This window comes from Jaculus jaculus, chromosome 4, assembly GCF_020740685.1.
Source record: "Jaculus jaculus isolate mJacJac1 chromosome 4, mJacJac1.mat.Y.cur, whole genome shotgun sequence".
In the NCBI taxonomy this organism is placed as follows: domain Eukaryota; kingdom Metazoa; phylum Chordata; class Mammalia; order Rodentia; family Dipodidae; genus Jaculus; species Jaculus jaculus.
The window spans coordinates 12,750,192-12,772,246 of record NC_059105.1 but is presented as its reverse complement, the minus strand read 5'-3'; the positions used below and the strand labels follow the sequence as shown (position 1 = coordinate 12,772,246).

Here is a 22,055-nt window from a genome sequence, read left to right as displayed (position 1 = left end):
CCATGCTGCCTCCCTGTTCAGCTGCAATGGCTGGTATGGCCTCACAAACCCAGACTAGGTTCACTCTTAGGACTGTGACTTATGCTTTTCTGTCTGGGAACCCTATAGCTATGCTTGGCACCTAGGCTTTCTTAATTGCTGAATGATTGCATAGGGAATGCTTCAGTGGGCATAAGGGACCGATGGTGATGGAAAATAGATCTGGTACCCTGTCCCTATTTGCACGTGGATGAATGTAACCCATTTTTTAAAAAGTCAGTTCCAGACTGGGTGGTTGTCTTCTGAATAGAAAGAACTGTGACTAGCTGAGAGTCAGAGGAATCCAATTTCAGGACTGAAGCAGCTACTGCTTTCCGTGGAGATGGACATAGATCAATTCGCTGGTTCATGAGCTGTGCTCTGTGTATGTCTGCAAGCACGTGTTTCTTCCTAGGTTAGATGTCTCCTGATGCCCCACTCCCAACTTCTCACTGTGCTGTTTCTATCTCGACGCGTTGGTGCCGATTTCTGATTGCTCAAGATACATTTGGCCTTGTCTTTTTCTGTGCTTGGGTTTGTCCAATGGGGAGCCACAGCACTGCTGTATGGAGTTTCCTGTGGACAATTAAGTGTTCAGGTACCTAAAACATGAGTTGTTATGTAATTATAATCATTATAGCTATGAGGTTTATATAGTATACATATTAGTTATGTTTTCATCACTGTGACCAAATTCATGACAGAGAAATTTAACAGAAGAAGGGTTTATATTGGGAAAGGTTTCAGAGTATCAGTCCATCATGGCTAGGCGGGTGTGGCAGATAAAGCAGAGAAGTTCACATGGTGGTGACCAGGCAGCAGAGACAGGGAATATCAATGATCATCTTACTTTCTCTTTTTTTTCCTTCAATTTTCCAGCAGTCAATGTTTATTAACTGATCAGAGTATAAAAATGCTGTGGTAGACACTGTAGTTCCCTCTTCTAATAAAGCCTCTTGATCTGGTCTTCTCTGAGGACAGCTTGAAGGGCTACAGGAAGCTACTTGCTTCCTTGAAGCGTCTTCCCACAGTATTGATCTCATGAATCACATGTTCCATGCAGATGATGCCGTATTTACCAAGAGATGGAACAGTGAGAGCGTTAGCTGTCAAGGCAATTCGCTTCTTATGGATTTGTCCATAGCCCCGCTTGCAGATTCAGCTCATTGTCTGACTTCAGGTTTGGGTAGCCCCGTGCAATGCATGGCTCCACGATCCTCAGCGTGTTAGTGGGAGCCTTGTTGAGCTTTACGAAGGTACTGTTGAAGATCTGGTGAAGGTGAAGAAGAGGCAACACCTTGTGGACCTCTGGGCTCACGACATTGACCCCTGTGATTCTGATGACAGAGGCTGTGTTCTGCAGGGACATGGAAGCTACCAGCTTTCCTGGCCATCCTAGCCAAGTGGATCTCGGTTCTGAGCACCTGCGTGTGCTCCTCGCGGCAGTGCCTAGTCTTTCTTAGACGAGCTTCCTCCGTGACCTCCAAAGCATCTTCGGGCAAACTTCTTCCTCGGGTCCTTCACCTCCCACCCTGCAAAATCCCTTCGCTCTTTCTTAAGACTATCTGGCTCAGCAGGAACATTCTTCTTCTTCTCTTCCGCGCCCTCCATGGTTCCAACTGGAGAAGAGGAAGCTCTTACTCTCTCTCTCTCAATTTCTCTTTTTCTTTTTATTCCATCCAAGGCTCCAGTTCATGAAATGGTGACACCCCCACTCAAGGTAGGTTTTTCTGCCCAATTAATCCTCTCAGAAATGCCTATTAAATGCGTGCACAAAAAATGCATGCACACACATGAACACACACACACACACACACACACACACAGATATGCTATAATCTTCTAGTGATTCTGAATCCAATCAAGCTGACAATAAACTAAGACTCATAACACAGTGAAAATAACTCCAGTGCAGGAGTCTGTTGGAGCAGTGGGTCCATAGAGCTTGACTGGGTGTGGCTGAGGGGCTCTCCTGACTTGGTCGTTCTAGGATGGACTTGAACTTGATTTCTTCTACTTTGCATATCCCTCATGCTCCTTTTGGTCTAGCAGCTTGGCCTGGGCAAGGAAGAGATCTTCAGGCCCCACGTGGAAGTGACCTATCTATCATCTATCTTACGCTATTGGCCAAAGTAAGTGCTGCCTCTGTATGTTAAGAGTGCAAGAATGGGTGAAGAATTGAAGCTTATAAGGCAAACTCCCCACACCAGTGGACAGCAAACTCATTAGTTCCATTATATTGTTTTCCTTAGAATAGAATACATATGAAGTGGACAAGGCCAACGTTAGTTTGTTCTGTGTGCTTGTGTGTACACACGTGCATATGAACATACATGCGTGCGCATACACATATGCACACACACACAGCAATGTTGAAAGAAAAGGAGACACAGACACTTTATAAACAGCCAAATTAATCTTCCTTCTGTTTTATTGGAATGCCTCCATCCCCTAGACTCCCGCAGATTGCGTGCATTTTTTATGCTTTAATTTATGCTTTAATTCTTACCTTAGCTTATTTACTCAATTAAAAAAGAGAGTCAACCGTAGAAAACTCCATCACTCATCATCCAGTAAGATTTGCTATGGAAAGGGGTGCATATGATTTTGCAGGCTCATTAACTATTCGCTTTTTTAATTGCATATTCTGGATGCTGTTGGTTTGTGTAAATGTTTCTTTGGTGTTAAAAGTGACCTAGTTTATCACCTCTAAGTCGAAAACTATTGCTTACTAAAGAATGAGAGGATAGGTCACCTCTTGAGGTTTCCAGATAGGACTTCCACCAGATAAACTAGAGAGGGTTTTTTAAAATTAATATTCATATCTTTATAATAATACAATATTAATATTCTTTATTAATAACAATTGGTCCTTTTGGGTCATGGAAAGGACATTTATTTAAATAAGTGTTTGCAGGCATAAGCCCTTGCTCTACATGAAATTAGTTTTAGTATTAGTTTCCATGCAAATTTTACAGAAAAAAAGACTCCTGGAAGAGAGAAAAAAGTAAAATTCCTAAACACTTTTTTTTAAAATATTGCATGGACTTCTTTGTGTCTGTCTTGAGTAAATGTGTTACCCTTTAATGAGATTGTTTTGATATTTTCACCAGAATATATAACAAAGATTTCTGTCTATTGCCCTTTCCTCCTTAGGTGAATTCTTATACCCAATTCTTCTGAATTTATACATTCTGTGTCTGACTTGTGGCATTTGATATTCTGCCTGCTCTGGGCATTATCCATATGTGGTAAAGAGACTGAACATGTGTGTTCTTTTGCCCTGTAGCTTGTTTGTGGCATGGACTTGCCTTGAGTCTGTATTTCATCCTCACACACACTGTCTCTAGCTACCATCATAGAGTTAGTGAATGTCCAGTGTGTCCCAAAGAAAGTAGGATTACAGATGTGGGAAGTCAAACTGAACATTTTTTGAGATTTATTTTTATAGGTTATTTATTGAGATTAAGGCAGGTAGGGGGGGAGGAGGATAGAGAGAAAGAGAGAATGGGTTGCCAGGGCCTCTAGCCACTGCAATTGAATTCCAGATGCATGCACCCCTTGTATATCTGACTTACGTGGAACCTGGGGAATTGAATTGAAGTCTTTAGGCTTTGCAGGCAAATGTCTTAGCTGTCAGGCCATTTGCCAGCCACTTTTTTATTTATTAATTTGAGAAAGAGAAAGAGGCAGAGAGGGATAGAGAGAGAGTGAGAACCAGCATGTGTGCACCAAGGTTTCCAGCCACTGCAAATGAACTCCAGAAGCATGTGCCATCTTGTGCAGCTGGCTTACATGGGTCCTGGGGAATCGAACCGAGGTCCTTTGGCTTTGCAGGCAAGAGCCTTAACCACTAAGCCATCCCTCCAGCCCAAATCAGAATTTTTAAGTGTGTGCTGGAGAATCCCACTCACACAGTCTGGGCCCCTCAGGCCTTCAGGCTTAGGCTGGAAACACTTTGTCCACTTAGCATCTCCCTAGTCCCATATTACCAAATTTTATTCCATGAAATTTCTGACAATTTTCACATCTGTCAGCAGGAGGTATAATTTTTTTTAATATTCACTTCTTCCCACTGAGGGACTTTGATAATTTATGGAAACGTGTAGAGTTTGCTTTCTTGTGTTTGTAATTGAGGTTTCATTGTATCATTAATTAGGTAACATATCTCTTACTTTTGATCTTTTGAATAAAGACAATAATCTTGGTGGCATTAGATTCTTCAGAACATTGGATGAAATTATGCCTGTGGAAGAATTCAACTCTATACAAGAGTTATAATGGATGCTGCATCTGATTTAGTTATAAAGATATTAAATGGCATGTAAAGATGGATCTACTTAATAGTCTAGTACCATAATATGACTTGTATTTTCATAATAGTTAAGGAGTTGGAATTGAAATACTTGAGCTCACTGACTAACTTGGACACCATTTTAGCTCTGTATGTCTTGATTTTCTCATCCATAAAATGGAGTTAATACTTCATAAGGCTGTTGTGCTGATGTACTAATTTGTACTACATGTTCAGAATGGCATCAGTGTACTGTTGACATGAATGTTAATTCACATCCTTGTCACTAATTTTGTCTATGTACATGTTTATTTCACTGTAATTTTTAATGCCTACATAATTTTTGTCCTGATAGTTTAAATTAAACAAATCTGCACAATTTATTGTTAACTAGTTGTAATCATTTTACATGAGTTACTCAAGCTGATGTACCATGTGCTGCAGTTGGATATTTAAGCTAGTCTTCATTTTAAAAAAGGCATTGCAGCTATACCTACAATTAGCAGTTTAATATATTTGATTTCTTTCCTTGGGTTTCTGTGTTGAATGATAGCCTTACAATAAATTCTCAGAAATGGATCAATGCATTACTGGGTAGAGATATTTTCTGGATCACCATCTATGGCTATGTTGCATTCTATGGATTCCACTAGCCAACATTTGTATTTCAAAGGTTTGGCTACATGGTTTTGGCAATGAATCTGAAGGGTCGGACCTTTTAAACTGTCACCTTGAGGAGGTGGTGAGCCAAGAAATTCAAGAGTAATATCGGCTTCATTCCATTCTTAATGACTGTGTTCCCACTGCTACCACACTGTGGAAAGCAGACCAGGTAACTGTTGAAGGGGAAATCCTTATGGACTCAGAACTTGCCCCAGATGCTCCCCAGTGGCCATCTCTAGTTCATTCTTACTAGCTTCCTCTTAATTCATTCCTTGGGGTCTTCCTGGGGCATCCTTGGGGATCTGTTTTTGAGTTCTGCATCTGGTTCCCCATCCTCTTGGTCTTTGATCAAATCCCCTCTCACCGGACCCTAGAAGTCTCCTAAGCCTGTGTGGAGTAGGGGAGGGACTAAACTTCCAGCCCTAGGGAATCCCCACCAGGCTTTCAGGACAGTGCAGAAACTCTTGATTAATGATGGCGTTTTGCACCTGTCCAGCAAGTAATAAAAATAAAAGTCTCCTCAGAGTATAAAGAGCAAAAGCAAAGAGGGGAGCTAAACTCAGTATTGGGCACAGCCATCTTCTGAGATCCCACAGGGTTAGGCCGGCACACAGAACTGCTGTTTCTCCAGGGTGACTGCAGCACCTTCTTAAGAACACACGCAGAGGAGGAAAGCCACTCAGAAGTGTCTATTAACATTGAGCATACACATGCCTTATGACCGAGCCATTTCACTCCTAGGTATAAACTCAACAGGTAACAATGCCCATGGTTGACCAAAAGGCGTGCATGTGAGACGGTTCACAGCAACATTATTCACAAACCATAAACCGAAACTGGAATATGCATCTAGGGAGCATAGGAAATTGAAGTGCTAAGCATGCATGCAAAGACATGTTATTGAGAAACAGGAATAAGTTCCCTCAAGCTACCTAGATCCACCTGGGTCCACCTCACTTCTACAGCTCTAATGATGAAGGAAGGGTGCCAACCACCTGAGTGCATAGCATATGAATTTTTTTCTCCACCAGGCCAATAGGAATTCTTGTGATGCTATCTACCTTGATCTGGGTGTTGGATGTGAAGATTCATTGAGCTCTACAATTACCTCAGGTGCATTTCTTTGCAAATGCAATTGACCGAGGGTATTCTAGAACTCAGCCTTGGGGATGTCTTAGTTACCACTAGTTCATACTATTTGAAGCTACTGCTATAGTCACTGTTCAGCAGTTAGCAGAGAAGAAGATAGCTCGCAAGGTTGCCTGTGTTGTGAGTCTTCTTATCTTATTATAAACCCCAGCAGGATGCAGGATGGTGTCACAGGTTCCTCTCTGCGTCTGTGCTTACCTCAGTGCCTGGCAGGTGATCAATATGCTTAGAGAAACTATTTGCTGAAGAGGAATAACGTATTTCCTGGATGAAAGTAGGTAAGGATTCGTCCAGATAATTAGAGAACAAACAAAAAAACACTAGAATTTACTCAGTAACCTGGTGGGTATTGAACGGCCTCAGGAAAACTGGCTCTCTAGAAGAAGACACAGGGTTTCCACTACAAACCAAAAGAACCAAACTAAATCAGAATGGTCAGGTTCCCAGGTCATGGCTGTCAGGCTGTAGGGAGGAGAAGCTAGAGAGAGCCTGTGCTTTAGTTCAATTGCTGTGGATGAAGACATTGGTCTGATGGGGCTGAGGTGGACCAAAGGGATGCAGTGCTGAGAGGGTGGCCACTGCCCAAGAGGGGGAGTATGGAGCCAATCTAATGTGTAGGAAAGGGAAGGTCAAGACATAGGTGCAGCTGGGATGGTTGTATGTTGATGGAAGCATACATTTGAAATCAGTGAGTCATATAGCAATAATGTGACATTAATAAGTAAAATTCTGAAACATATTTGACTGAAGGATCAGGATGAGTTATTAAGCATTTTACTATATGCAGTTACTATATCAAGTAATTGTAAAATATGGAATCTCATTTAACATAATCTAACCTAATGAAGCATTTATTATTGTACCCATTTTACGTGTGAGTAGCTGAAATTCGTTAAGATGCAAGTCACTCAAAAATCATATAGCTTTTTTGAGTCAAAAGTGTTGTTTCTGTTGTGTTTGTGTGTGTTCACATGTGTAGGCGTGTGTGTGTGCGTGTGTGTGTGTGTGTGTATAGGTGTGTGAACAGGTGCCAGTGGCTGCTGAGATGCGTCAGTGGGAACAGAGATAAATCCCTGTATTGCAGGACAAATAAGGCCATTGCATAGAGCATAGAAGATGGACAGTGGTTTGCAGTGGAGACCTGAAGATGTTTTGGTGTGAATGAGTGAAAAAGCTCTAGGGATTCTCCTGCTCTGCCTCCCTAACACTGAGATCACAGGTGAGACCTTCCATGCCTGGATTTTATGTGGGTGCTAGGGATTCTAATTCAGGTCCTCATGCCTGTTACAAGTAATTTTACTCAGTAAATCTTCTCCTTAGTCTCTGAAAGTATTTCTTTTTAACTGCCTAGTAGTAAATCCCAGATTCAAGTAAAGAATTCCAGCTTAGAGTGGAAGTAAGGAGGGATGTCAAACTGAGAACACACTTCTAGGATACTGGGATGGTTGATCGGTGCAACACAGACATGAGACAGGACCTGGTGTGGGATGTATGTCAGACACTGGCAGTTCTGGAATCCCTCTGCAGCAGGTACAATGATGGGATCTGGAGATGATTAATGAATTGGTCCTGAAACTTGGGGCCTCAGCAACAATGGAGAACCTTATTATTAGAGTTAGTTACATGAGCTGAGAGACCCTTCAAACAAGGGTAGACTAATGTTGATTTCCTGGACTATTTGACTGTCTCTCTCAGAGAGTAGGGTGAGATTAGCCGTTAGTGGAAAGTGCACTTTGGCATATTGAAGGGATGAAGCTAGGGAGAGCTATTCTGCTTTCCCAGGACTCATTAACCTTGAGAAATTGCTCCTCTTCTCTTTGACACAATCTTGGTTAATCTATTGGGGAAGGTATCTCAATCACACCCAGTGAAGGGATCATTATATGATCTAACATAAGCTAATTATAATCTCAAGTGATACAATAAGGACTGAAAATAACCAGGATACAGTCATTTAAAGAGCAGAAACATTTTTCTTACCACCTAAAAATCTATAAGTGATCTGGCTCCCAAAATCTTTGTTGATAGAAACCAATGCAGTATATTTATGATATTAAAGGTTCCTTGTAAGAAGGTACATTTTGTTTTTATTGTTAAATCCAAACAATCTAGTTCAATGTGTTACTCATGGTAAGTGCTCAATGGATGTTGGCTAAATAATAATAAAAAAAAGACAATAAATGAGCTCACACATCATCTTACAAAGTGGTCATAAAGACATGGCTTAGGATTGGTGACACATCAGTTGATAAGGCTGTGTCTTTAAGCTTTCATGCCAATCATTTTAATCCACTCAAGACGACTTCCTGTTTTTCAAGTAAAACAAAGCACATCTTCATTTTTATAGCAGCCACCATTTCTCCAGAGAGAAACAGGGTTATTGTAATTCCAGCTTAGTTGAAATATATAAGACTTACACATCCTGTGCATAAAATTGATAACTTGTGCATCTGGGACTGTCTATTTCTTTCCTATTAATCCATTTTAGTCTTTATAAGTCAGCTGAGCATTCAGCTTTTGAAAAATGATTCTGGAAAATAATTTTGCATAAGTACTAGTAAACACTGGCATGTGTTCCTGGCAGTGGATGGAAGTAGTCCATCCAGTCTCTGGTGGCCCCAGGAGCAGGAGACTTGCCTGCATTTGGACAGCCACAGAAATGTGCTGGTTGGTTCTACTTTTGTTTTAATGAGGAAGATTCATTTGAGCATTTCACAAGGGAGGAACACGAGGCAGATAAAAGGATGTGCACGGACATGCCAATAACTGAATGACTGGTAGAGGGTAAATTGTTCTTTGGATTCATGTGTGTGGCCTGTTGGAAGAGTGTAATGAGGTCATTAAGTTTATGCTTGTAGACTGTAAGCATGGCCAAGCTGTTAGTCTTTTTGTAAATTGTGAGCTACGGGATATTTTGCAGTTATAGTATGGCATGGGTGTTGGCAACTTCAGCATGTTTAATTCTACCACTGTCCATTTCTCTGCACTGAAGGAAAGGAAATTGTGCCTGATTAGAAAAATGCCTTTTTATAGGAAATAGACAGGGGATGGGGGAGAGGGAGAGATCAAGTCTTCATAAGCTGATCAGGCATTAGCGGTTAGATAGAGTTAATGGGTTGTTAGAATAGCTCTGGTACTTCTCTGTGTTGGTGTGTGTCTCAATGAGGTCTGTAGAAGTGTGGTGTTGCAGGAAACGTTCCCCGCGTTCATTCACAGCAGCCAGTGCTCAGACAAGAGAACAAAGTATGATTGCTCCTCAGCCAGTCATGGTGAATCAATGCTTCTCTTGGGATTGCTTACAGAGTGGGCTGAGGGGTTACCTACGGGAGCAATGGATGACTCAAAGGCAGCAACTTCACCAAAAAGCCCACCCTAGCATAGGCGACAGATTGAGGAAGCTGCATCTATCTGCACACTGCTCAACCTGCAGGCAGTTTGGCTGGTTGAAGTCTCATCCCAAGCAGTTGTTTTCCCTTTATATACCTTTAGAGAGGGGTCTTGCAACCTCTGTCCAGATTTGTTGACCTCCTGATTCATCTGAGCATCTTTTCTCCCCCTAAGAGGGAATGTTTCAGTTCCTGCACAACATTGATCAAAGTCTGCCACTCAACAGTAGTTAACCAAGTTCACTCCTATAATCTTGGAGATTAGCTGTGTGACCTTGTAAGTTTCAGTTTTCCCACACTTCTTGAGTCTTGACTCCCTCCTCCCTTCAGGTGGGATATTTCAATTTGGAGGAGTTTGCTGTACAACACATGGCAACTGAAAGATTAACATAATTAATTAAAGTAAAATAAATAAAATCAAAAGTAACATTTATAATCAAATATTTTGTGGCAAGTCATATTTTAAATCTGAAAAATTACTGCAACTAACCATTATGTTTAGTTAGAACAATCCTGAGCCAAATGCATTTGACTCTTGAAGATATTAATTCATTTCTCATAATTGATCCATCTCCTAGTATGAATTATTTTATTTATGAGGGTGCTGAGAGTTAACTAATTTATCCTACTCCTCAAAGTCAGTTCAAAAGGCTATAGGTAAATGCTTAACGCTGTGTGACAACTGCATGAGGAACAAATCCAGGGTCCTTTCCAACATAACAGACAGGATCACTACTTCAGTGCATTAAAAACAAATGAGAGCAATTTGCTTTTGAAAAGTAGTGGAGGCCAGCTCTGGATGGAATAAGGGTGGGTGGGGGGGGCAAAGGAAGCCTCTAGAATTTTGGTCCAAGAACGAGCTAGACCTGTGAATGGACCAATGGCAGTGACCATGTCAGAGAAGGGAGCTATGGCTGGGTATGGATCTGACTCATTCCCTGAAACTGTGTAACCCTCAACATCTAGGCATTCAGAGCAATTCCAAAGGATCAGAAGGACGCTCCAGTTGGAGCTAGCACACAGAGGCCTGGTTCAGCCACCAAGGAAAAACAAAAAAGGACTAAGTAACTGAATGAGAACCTTGGCACAGGGTATTTGAATTGGCACACCAGAATCCTGGCAAGAAGTTTGGGTCCCAGAAGTTGAACTTAGAGTTTTGCTATGGGTTGAATCATGTCACCCAAAGATATATGTTAAGATCTTAATCTGAATTCCTGTGACCATGACTTTATTTGGAAGTAGGATCTTTGTGGCATAATCAAGTTATGATGAAGACATTAGGGTTTGCCTTAATTCAATAAGAATGGTGCCCTTATAAGAAGAAAATGCCTTATAAAGTTAGAGAAAGAGAGAGAGATGGGGAGAGAAGAGAAAGAGAGAGATAGAGAGACAGAAATGATAGAGGCAGTAGGATGATGTCAGACAAAGAAAATAAAGTTATCAGACACAACCAGCAGAAGCCAGGAAGTGGCAAAGAAGGACTGTGCCCGTTAGCTCTCAAGTGGTTGTGGCTCCACAAGCATCTCGACTTTGTACTTTCTGCATCTGCACCTGCCATCCAATATATTTCTCTTATTCTAAGCCAATCAGTTTATGATGCTTTGCTATGGCAACTCTAGAATTCTCACCACACTCCCCCAAGGCAAGTCTCCATCTGTTTCTTACAGGCTTAGTTCCCCAGAAGTTGAGACCTGTGGCAGGAACGGGCAATGGGAGAAGGAGGAGATGAACAATCCACGTAACTGAGGATCCACTCCTCCCTCTGTGTTCTATGCAGTGCTGATCCTGAGTGAGAAAAGCGCTTTTTTTTTTTTCCCTCAGAGGAGCAGTGGATGCAGGCAGCATGGAACGATGAAGGTTGCTCTGAGCCAGTGCTGCATCCTCTGATTTTCCTGCTCTCACTCTGTGCGTGGCTTAGATGCTGAAGCAGAGACAGAGTGGTCCATGTGTGAGTACAGAAGCACGATAGAAATTCTTAGGCATCTGCTCCAGGAATTCTATGCAGTACCAGAAACATCCACGGAATCCATCCTTGTTTGTCCACCCTGAGCAGGTGACTGCAAGGACTGAATGTCGCTGAGCACTGGGTAGTTAAAAGTGGATGTAGCAGTGATCTTCTCACTTCTGGGCCAAAACACCTGAGCAGAAGCATCTCAGTTTTGAGGAAGAAGTATGGTGAGTCAGCATCGTAGGCCTGAGCAGGAAGCTTGGATCACATCTCCACATCAGCATGAAGGAAGTGCTCCAAGTACTTTGCTTAAAGCTGGGCTAGATTAATCCTAAAAACCCTCCCCCATGACACATCTCCAGAAAGACTACACCTTACAAAGGCGGTACAACTTTCCAAAATTTCCACAAGCTGGGAACCAAGTATTTAAAACACAAGATCCTATGGGGGACATTTCAGACAAACTACCACAATGGGGTTGACAGTAAATTGGAGGGATTCAAATATATCATTTTTATTTAAATATGATGACTTCATGTCTTACACACACACACATACATACACACACACACACACACACACACACACACACACACACACACACACACATCTACAGGTTGAATTCTACAAGATGGAGGATGCCAGGATCAGGACAATGTCTTGGTTGTTCCTGACATGCTGACTCCTCTCACAGCCTTTTTCTGCGGCTTTGCTGATCACAGTAATGCTTACCAAGGTGAAGTAGTCATTTGTTCCCCCCCCCTCCAAAGATCATGGCTACAGTATACTAGATGACTTCTTCTATCTCAGATGCCAAGGATGCTTCCCTTTTCCTCCCCACCATGCAGCTGTTACACATGGTTCTTCTGGGGCTCAGATTTCCCCAGACAGGCTATAGCATGGTGTAGAACACCGAGCTTTCTCCTTAGCTTCTGGCAGATTGGGAGGTGGAGCTTTCCTGGGGGAGGTGTTGCTGGGGGTGGACCTTCATGTCTCTTACCACCTAGCTTGTCAGTGTTAGCTGTCTCATCCCTGTACTTCTGTTACCACCTTCTATGACATAGATAATGTCTAGCTCAGACCATGCCATCCCCTGACATCACAGAGCTTCCCCTTGAGAGTGTAAGGCAAAATGATTGACTTTCCTTCTTTTGGTTGCTTTTGGTCAGGTGCTTTTTGCCAGGGACAAGAAGGTAACTACACAGAGGTGAAAGTGAAATTTTACAGACTTCTTAGCAAGGACTTGGTAGCAATGAATCTGCACCATGGAACCTATGAGTTTCTGTCATTAAAAGGGAAAAGGTAACAGGATGCTGCTCACCAAACAATGCAAAAGGAACACTCTTGTTTTCAATGGCTTCTCACAGCCAGACCCCAAAAGATTCTTTACTTGTAATGAGAATGCAAGGAAACAGTATTCTAGAATTCCTTTCGCAATTTCCTTTTTAAACCAGCATTTCCTGGAGAGATTTATTAAGTTCTTAGAAACTGCCAACAGCTACTTTTCATGTAATAGAATCTGCCTCGGTGAAGATTCTTTAAATACTAAGGCTTTCAGGACTTATCTGTGAAAAACTATGAATATACTTTCTCCTGTTAACATTGAAGTCCATGTCACATGAGAGTACTTTCCGAGAATATTAACATTACAATATCATCCTGAAATTTTTCATTAAGAAAAAGTCATTCTTCATATACCTACAGCAATTAATTATTAAACACTACAATAAGCTATTCCAATCTTACTCAAATAAGCTCTGAAAGTACCAACCTAATGTTAACGTCTTCTGGAAGGAATTCTTTAGTATTTCAGAGATGGTTTAGCCTTTGGCTTCTTGGTTTGGAGTGGGGCCCTAGTGTTAGACAATGTTGATTTATAACCTCATCATATGATTTGTTACCTAATATGACCTTGGCAAGTCCCTTGATTGTCCTGAGTCTAGGTTTTCTAATATGTAAAATAAGACTGATGTTAATTCATATCCAATTGAATTGGCAGGAGAATTGGAGGCAATAAGAAACTCCGAAGGAGACAAAGGGCTGAAGGTTACCACTGCTCCCTTGGTCCTTTGTTTATGTTTCATTTTCTGGGTCATGTAGCTCATTTCCTGTTTGACTTTGCCTCAGTGAAAAAAAGGTATAATTATATATATCTTCTATAACACACATACACACATAATAAATTCGTTTGGGCTGGAGAGATGGCTAAGTTGTTAAGGTGCTTGCCTGTGAAGCCTAAGGACCCAGGTTCAATTTCCCAGTACCCATGTAAGCCAGATGCACAAAGTAGCACATGCATTTGGAGTTTGTTTGCAGTGGCTGGAGGCCCTGGCACACCAATTCTCTTTCTGTGTGTCTGCCTCTTTCTCTCTCTAATAAATAAATAATAAATGCAAAAAAATTATTTATGTGACAGAGAGTGAGAGTGAAGATAGATGCAAACCAGGACCTTTTGCCACTGTAACCGAACTCTAGACACATGTGCCACACTATGCATATGGCTTTGTGTGGGTACTAGAGAACTGAAACCAGGCCTGCAGTCTTTTGAAGCAAGTGCCTTTAGCCACTGAGCAATCTCCCCAGCCTGAAAAATACATTTTTCAAAATCACTGTGGTAACGTAGAAAAGTATTTAACATAGGATTTGGCATATTCAGCAGCTCAAATGATGGAAAATTTGTTTGTTCATAGGCAACTCATCCATTCCTTTGTCCACGCATTTATTTGTTAATTTCAGCAGATATGTACTAGAAGCCTGGCCTATATAGCAGGAGATATTTTCATAGCTCTGAATGCTTCGTCATCATGGTACTCACCTTGTAGTCAAGGAGAACGACAACCAAGAAGATAATGTATGAACAACTCAGAGTTATCTGGGTGGATGAGCAAACAACCATCGCCACAGGCTGGGGAATGACACAGGCAGAGGTGAGGTGTGCCCTGTTGTGTTCTCTGACTGGTCTGTAATTCTCTTTTGGAGGGTTTCACACTAGGGACCAGAGTCCTGAGAAGTCAGGCATATGAAGACGTAGGACAATGGTGTCCACCTGTTTAAATATCCAGTTGATGATTCATAGTTTGTGGGAGAAACTTGTGAATTAAGGCTGTGACAAATTCTGTCCACTGCTTCCTTAGACTCTAGGACATCAACCCTGACTTTTCAGGCCTCAGGGGCAGGGTATAGCTGTATGCTCCTGGACCCATCATCCCCCAAATATCAAGTCACTTATTATTGGCTCAGTTCTTACACCAAAAGCGGCAGGGAATCTGCAGTAGCTGTCTGCTGGGTGCCTGGCATGAAACCCTGACCTTTGGAGGTGAGTGTAGTGAGGGATGATCTTTCAATGACTTCAAATGATACTTGCAGTTGAGTTCAGCAGAGCCTCTATCTTGTGCTTTCTCTCTCTCTCTCTGTCTGTATGTGTGTGTGTGTAATTGTGGACGGAATCCAAATTAGTGAATGAGCAGACACTGTTCTGATGTCTAAGTTAACATTAAGGTATAATGGAAGACTTTATGCAGCAGATAAGTCAGAAGCAGGAAGAACAGACAACACTGGGGACCCGAACAGTGGGGTGAGAGGAAGTTAAGGAGTTGGATCGATTGGGCCATGGAATTATTGCCACATTCCCTCTAAGTAGGGCTTCTGCTGCCTTGGTCTTGGGACGGGAAGTTGTTGGCTCAGTTATTACATAGAGCCGTTTATGAGGGAAGCCTTGGGTCTCTACCAAGTTAGACTGAGTCATTCCAAGCAAACAGGAACATGGGGCGTGATTGCTGAGTTAAGTGTGTGAAGGCTTTCAGAACAGCCTGTTGACTTCAGATAGCACTGGCTCATCATGTACTATTTGATTGTGTGAGGCATTGTGTGGGGAGAGCATATCTTAGGGTACTGTAGGGAAGACCTGCATAATTTCAGAGACTGAAAAGGCTGTGTGATCAAACAATTGCTTGAATTCCTATCTAGAAGTATTTTCTGCTATTTTACCACTTACTTGTAATGTAAGACATGGTGACTCTGAAATGACTTCTTCCTCCATAAGCAACAAATAACTCCCACTTCATAATGTATTATAAACCATCAAAATGTAGCACATGGGCTGGAGAGATGGTTTGGCAGTTATGGCATTTGTCTGTGAAGCTTGAAGACCCAGGTTCTATTCTCCAGGTCCCACGTAAGCCAGATGCACATGGTGGCACATGCATCTAGAGTTCATTTGCAGTAGCCTTGGTGTGCCCATTCCCACTCACTCTCTGTCTCCAATAAATAAATCAATAAAAATAAAAATGTCTTAAAAACATGTAGCACATGCAAAACTCTGTTGTAGGGAAGAACAATTATACTATAGAATTAATGAGTGGCTGTGGAAACCGCAACATGTACGCTGCCTCGAAGTTAGAGCCTGCACAAACAGCAGGACCTCCATGAGACTTCGTATGCAGAAGTTGAATGTTGCTAGTCCTCAGATTGTTTTTTGCCAATGACTTCTGAGTAACCAAGCCCTCAGGAATGGATCCATGATGTTAAAATGCAAAAAGAGGTTGTTATAGACCATCCTACCAATGGTTTATTAGAATGCCCTTCCAGAATCAATATTCTTTCCTGTGCAAGTGCATGTGTGTGATGCATGTATATACATACATACATGCATTTATATTTGTGTGCTGTGTGTGCATGTAGGTATGTATGTGGGTGCACATGTATGCAGGTGCCCATGCCTGCAGAGGCCAGAGATTGAAATAGGGTGTCTTTCACTCACTGAACCTGATGCTTACTGGTTGGGCTTGACTAGTTAACCAGTAGATTATGGAGCTCTGCCTCACCGGTACTGGGATTAGCGCTTGCTGCAGTGCCTGACTTTCCGTGGGTGGTGGGGACCTGAGCTCAGGTCCTCTTGCTTGCACAACAAATACTTTACTGACTAGGTCACCTTTCTACCAAGCCCCCCAGAATTAACATACCAAGATCTTTTAATTTGCGATCATCTGTATTCTGTCACCTAATGCATTTTATCTGCAACTTAGTTTTGGATCACAACATGCAACTGAACTTTTGCATTTTCTAGGCTTGTGAGGTTAAGCGCCACCTCTCTTTTGGATTATGGAGAAAAGAGACAAAGATAGGTCAAATAACTTCTAGCAAGGTGACATAAGGTTTCAGAAGTGTGGTTTAGTGAGGCATTATTTAGAGTGCCTGCGTGCTTGATTTTACCGCTTCTTGGAGAGGCCTGGTATAAAAAACTAATTTTAGATTTCTTTTACTGGCCATTGTTCTCCCATGAAGTGGGTTCAAAAAAATGCCCTGACAAAGACTTAATTCAGACTTTTACAAGGTGTTGGTACATTTTTTTCTCCAGAATACAATTGGAGGAATAAATTTGGCTTGCGTGTTAATACTAATATTAGACTCTTGGCATACTAAGTTGTATAAACTCTCTCATCTACCCTCATTGCCATTTGGATGCCTACCTACCCACCACACAGTTGTTTCTCCATCAATCAAGAGGGAAAAATAAAATCTAAAAAATTTACCTATTACTTCTTTACTATGGAAAATGTACATAGGAATCCCCAGAGTAAAAGAAATGAAATACGAAAATGTTGAAAACACAAAGCTAGACTTTCTTTAATTTGCCCCAAGGTACCCAGGGGACTCCTTCACAGATTAATTTAATAATATGGCAAAGGTCTGCATTTGTGCATATTTGAAGTCACCATGTGCCTTCAGAGGGATTTTTCTTGTGGGTTTTGATAGGATACTTAAGGAAATGCTGGGGGTCAGGAGAGTGACCCTTACCACTCTGATTAAACTAGAAGGCTATTCAAAGTATTGTTTGGAAGACCAGGTGACAATTTTAGCTTTTTATGGTTTCTTTGATGACCACTGGCTATTTTCCTTCACACCATGAGCATCATAATCATTAACAACAATGATATTGTATGGCATTAAGTCTATGACTGTACAAAACACCTCAATATTTAAAATAGACTATTCAATTCTTTGAAGACTCTGAAAAATAGATATGATGCTTATCCTTCCTTTGTGGATAGGCAATTCAGGTATAGGGAGACATAACAATGTTTCTAGAGCTGCCTGGTAGATCTGAAAGAGGTAGAGTGAAGCTCAAGTTCTTTTGACTGTGTGCCTTGCTTTCTTGATTACATTTCACCTGTCAGTGGGAGATAGAAGTGCACATTTTAGGTATATTTACCTGAATCAAATTTAATCTAAACTCATCAAAAACAAAGCAACAAAACAAAACAAACACAATGAATCATTATTCATGTTATCAAAATGTTTACACAAAGTTCTTTAAGCTATTGGAATCTTTGGTGTGCTTAAACTATGATGTACTTTATTTTTTGAGGCAAGCGCAGCAGACTGGCCTCTTTTTTATGTGAGAGAATATGAGAGAGAATTGGCTCACTAGGGCCTCCAGCCACTGCAGTCAAACTCCAATGTTTGCACCGCTTGTGTGCATGTGTGACCTTGTGTGCTTGCATCATTTTGTGTGTATGGCTTACGTGGGACCTAGAGAGTCAAACATGAATCCTTAGGCTTTGTAGGCAAGTGCCTTAATTGGTAAACCATCTTTCCAGCCCTATGATGTACTTTTTTTTTTTTTTTTTGTAAATGCAGGGTCTCATGTAGCCCAGGTTGGCCTTGAACTCACTATGTAGCTGAGGTTGCCTTGAACACCTGGTCCTCCTTCCTCCACCTCCCAAGTGCTGGACTTATAGGTTTGTACCATCAAATACTGGCTCTAGTATTATATAATTTACAAGCCACCAGTCCTGCCTTTTGGAAACCAACTCAACCAGATTTGTTCATGGAAGATGGAGAAAGGGAGACATTTTTGTTTTCTTTGATGGCAAAAAAAGAAAGTGTGGGTAAGAACTTGAAATAGTCATTGGGTAACACCCTTTGACTTCTTGTAAAGGTGTGGCTTGTGTTCAAGAACAAAAAATGTCATCATGTAGATGCTGAGAGCTTAAACACTCTGGAGAGTTGTTTATCTTGTTTTCGGGCTGATGGGAAAAATCAGTAGGTATTGAGCCTTTTTATTACTGTTGCTAATGCTACTTTTCACATGCTGATGAAAGGAGGCATTGGATTGAACAGAGAAGGTATATAAAAAGTGAGACAAATTCATTCTATTAAAAGGATTAGTGTAGAGGATGATGACTAATAAAAAGGAAAAAAAAAAAAAAAACAGGAAAAAAGCTAAAAGGAAAGACCAAAAGAACCCTTCATAAAGTAAGCCCATCCTATTAAAAGCTCAACCCTGTGGTCTTATGTCACCGAGACTGACTGCTTGTGATCAAAGCTACATCTGCAGAAGAGCAACACATCAGGTTGGAAAGAGGAGAGTTCAATGAACACACGTTTGTTATTTTTCCTACACGGTGCTGGGAACTGGTTTGGCAGCATTGTTGTCATTGCGCTGAAGAACCAGCCTGTTGGTCTGGTATCACCAGGATATGGTCCAGGAAGCCTTTTGAAGGTCCCTTCTTTTGGATTTTAATGTCTATTTCAAGATTTCATTTTTGTCTTGACATCTGTCTGAAATTCTGCAACAACCCCAGGCCTTTGGAAACAGTGCTCAAAGGTTTCTGTGGATCTCAGGGAAGCTTAATTGAACATACCCCAAGTGCCCTGAAATGAATAGCTTTATTCAATGATTATCACAATTTCTTCATTTCCTAATTTTTTTTTTTCTTAAACCGATCCCATCTGTGCCTTCAAGGATCAATGTGGGTGGGAAATCCAATTACATCAATATTTTATTTTCAGAAAAATAGCATGCAGGAAGGTCCACTGAGACCCATTACATTTTGGAGCTCCGCAGAATTGAGTGCTATTAAATAAACCATTGGCATATAAGCAACTGCCATTTATTTTAGTGCAGAATGATCAGTTAACAGTAGAGAAAAACCATTCAATGTCATCAACGAACAGATAGTTCACAGCCTTAAGCGAGTTAGCCTATTTTTGTAATGAGTACAGAATTCATTCTAGTTTCCTTATCCTGGGAACATGAAACAAAATTATATCATACAGTGAGTAACGGTTTGAAAAATTCTAATTTAGTTTGGCACTGTGGGTTCTTCTAATTATTGCTGACTCTTCACACAGCAGAGATAGTGACCCTGAGCCCAGGGGCAGAACAGCTGCTTCTCACCTGCGCACTCATTACTCAACTAATTATTCTTCAAATAATTTTATAATATTCATGGGGAGCTTATTCCGAACCTATAAGTAAAGGTTTAAGTCATTAATAATGTTTTCCTGCTCATTCTTCCTTCCAACTCATATTGGAGAACTTGCATGTCCCAACGACCCAGAGGTAAATTCCTCACATTTTCTCTCCTGAGCCTGAATCCTTGCTTTGTACCTAAGCTTCCAAATCCTGTGTGGCCTAAATGCTACTAAAACTTTGAATCAGTTGTCATCATTCAGAAATTAGAGAATTTACATAACAATCTCAGTTCCCACCTTTTTCAGAGACTGGACTGTCTGGTAATGTTGGGACCTTTCATCCAGGACATGACAATGACCTCCGGCTAAGTAACAAGGGTGCCTTCATAGGAGTGTGCACTCGCCAATTATTTACAACCAACAGGGGAGCTGGGTGTCCTTTGCTAACCAATATTTTATATATTTTCCCCAATCCTTTTATTTCCCTTCTGGTCCTAAGGCTTTTAAAGAATTCATTGGCTTAAGGCATTCTTACTTTAAGAAGTTCCATTTCACATTATATCCAGTATATTTAACCCATGTCCCATATTAAATATGGAATGTTTTTGGCTGTAAAGAATTTAAAGTAAGGGCTTTATAATTTCAGTTCTGAAAGAGAATTTTAATTTCCTCACTTTCCTATGTTCAATATTTTAGAACGCTCACAGTGGAGAGGTGGTAGGGTATTTGCATTCCATGATATTTTGCTTGCCCTCCACATCTATGGGGTTCCATGTCCCTGGTTTCCACCAGTCCTGCTATGAAAATATTTGGACAAAAAAGGTTCATCTGGTAAGCAACTAAATAAATGAAGCAAGTAAGTAAATCGTTTTGATAATGCATTATTGTGGCATAATGTGTAGAGCCAGGTCTATCACTTATAACATATATGACTTGCAAGAAACTTTCTCACTTCTCTGTTTGTGGTTCTGCTTCTTCAATAATACAATAAGCTAATAAATCTTTTGAGATTTATCATGAATAAAAGTTCATCTGTATGGACCATATATGCCCTATCTTTCTTGTCCTTATTCCCTTAAAAAATAGAGCACATAACATCTCTTTACACATTGTGCGCATCATATTAGGAATCCTAAGTGCTTTAGAGATGATTTGGGGATTTGTGGAAGTCCTAGGAACATGCTGAATTATTTTATGAGGGACTTAAGAGTCTGCAGGATTTGGTATCTACAGTGTCTTGTAACCCATCCTCCACTGATATGAAGGGTGACTATATAGAGTTTCTTTTCATTTGTTACCTTTCATTTTCAGATATTATGTTGGACTGTTAAAAAGTATAGGCCTAAGATACTGCCTCTGCAATGTTTCAGGAATCATATTATCTTCTGACTAGGAACAATGAGGAATTTTTTTTTTTTTTAAGGTAGGGTCTCACTCTAGCCCAGGCTGACCTGGAATTCACTATGGAGTCTCAGGGTGGCCTTGAACTCACGGAGATCCTCCTACCTCTGCCTCCAAGTGCTGGGATTAAAGGCATGCACCACCATGCCTGGCTTCAATGGGGAATTTTGAAGAGATTTTTGGAAGATAAGCTATGTCTTCACATGGCACTGACAGAGGACATTGACATGGGGTAGGACAAGGTGTGTGGCTTCCTGATCTTTTGAGCATTGAGATTTTCTTAAATAAAAGCCTGGGCCTTGCTTGCATATACCCTCCTAGCTTAGAGGGAACTGAGGTTGAAAGATGGGAGATAGTCTAAAGTTTCAGACACATGTAAAAACTTTTTCCATAGGCACGTTCCCTTTTAGAAATGTCAATTTCTCTTTTAATACAATTTACTTTTAGTTGCAGTTGGCTAGTTTACTAAATTTTTCACCGTAGCTTTTTAATTAAACCATGAATTCATTTTAGATTTTTAAAATTTAATTAATGCATTGTTTCTGGTGTTCCATGTTCTTTCAGGCTTAAGGCATGTGAGCCTGACTTTCCTGACCTACGACGATTCACAGGTCCGTGGTAACTGAGGTCTGGAGGATTTCTGGTTAGATGGCTGCTGGTTGCTTGCTCTAGATGTATCACATCTCATCTTAGGTCATAGCTGAAGGTATTCAGCCAGGGTGGCTTTTGAATCTAGCTCTCTCGATAGGTTCCTGAGACCAAGTCCATGAAATAACAACGGAGAACTTGGCAGAAGGAAAATGGCTTTCTGATAAATGGCGTCCCTTATGTTGCTGTTTCTCTGAGTGCCATACCGAGTAATATTAGTGGTCCAATTCCTTGGAAGACTTGTTTCCATCATACTTCTATAGTCACTGGAGCTTTAAGATAGGTTAGAAAGTAGGGCAATGGGGCTGGAGAGATGCATTAGTGGTTAAGGCACTTGCCTGCAAAGCCT

At 41.0% G+C, this 22,055-nt stretch overlaps 1 pseudogene; it reads right to left on the bottom strand.

Annotated features, from left to right (window-relative positions):
- Positions 1-918: 918 nt before the first annotated feature.
- Positions 919-1,629, bottom strand: LOC101605540 (annotated as a pseudogene).
- Between the last annotated feature and the right edge of the window lie 20,426 nt (positions 1,630-22,055).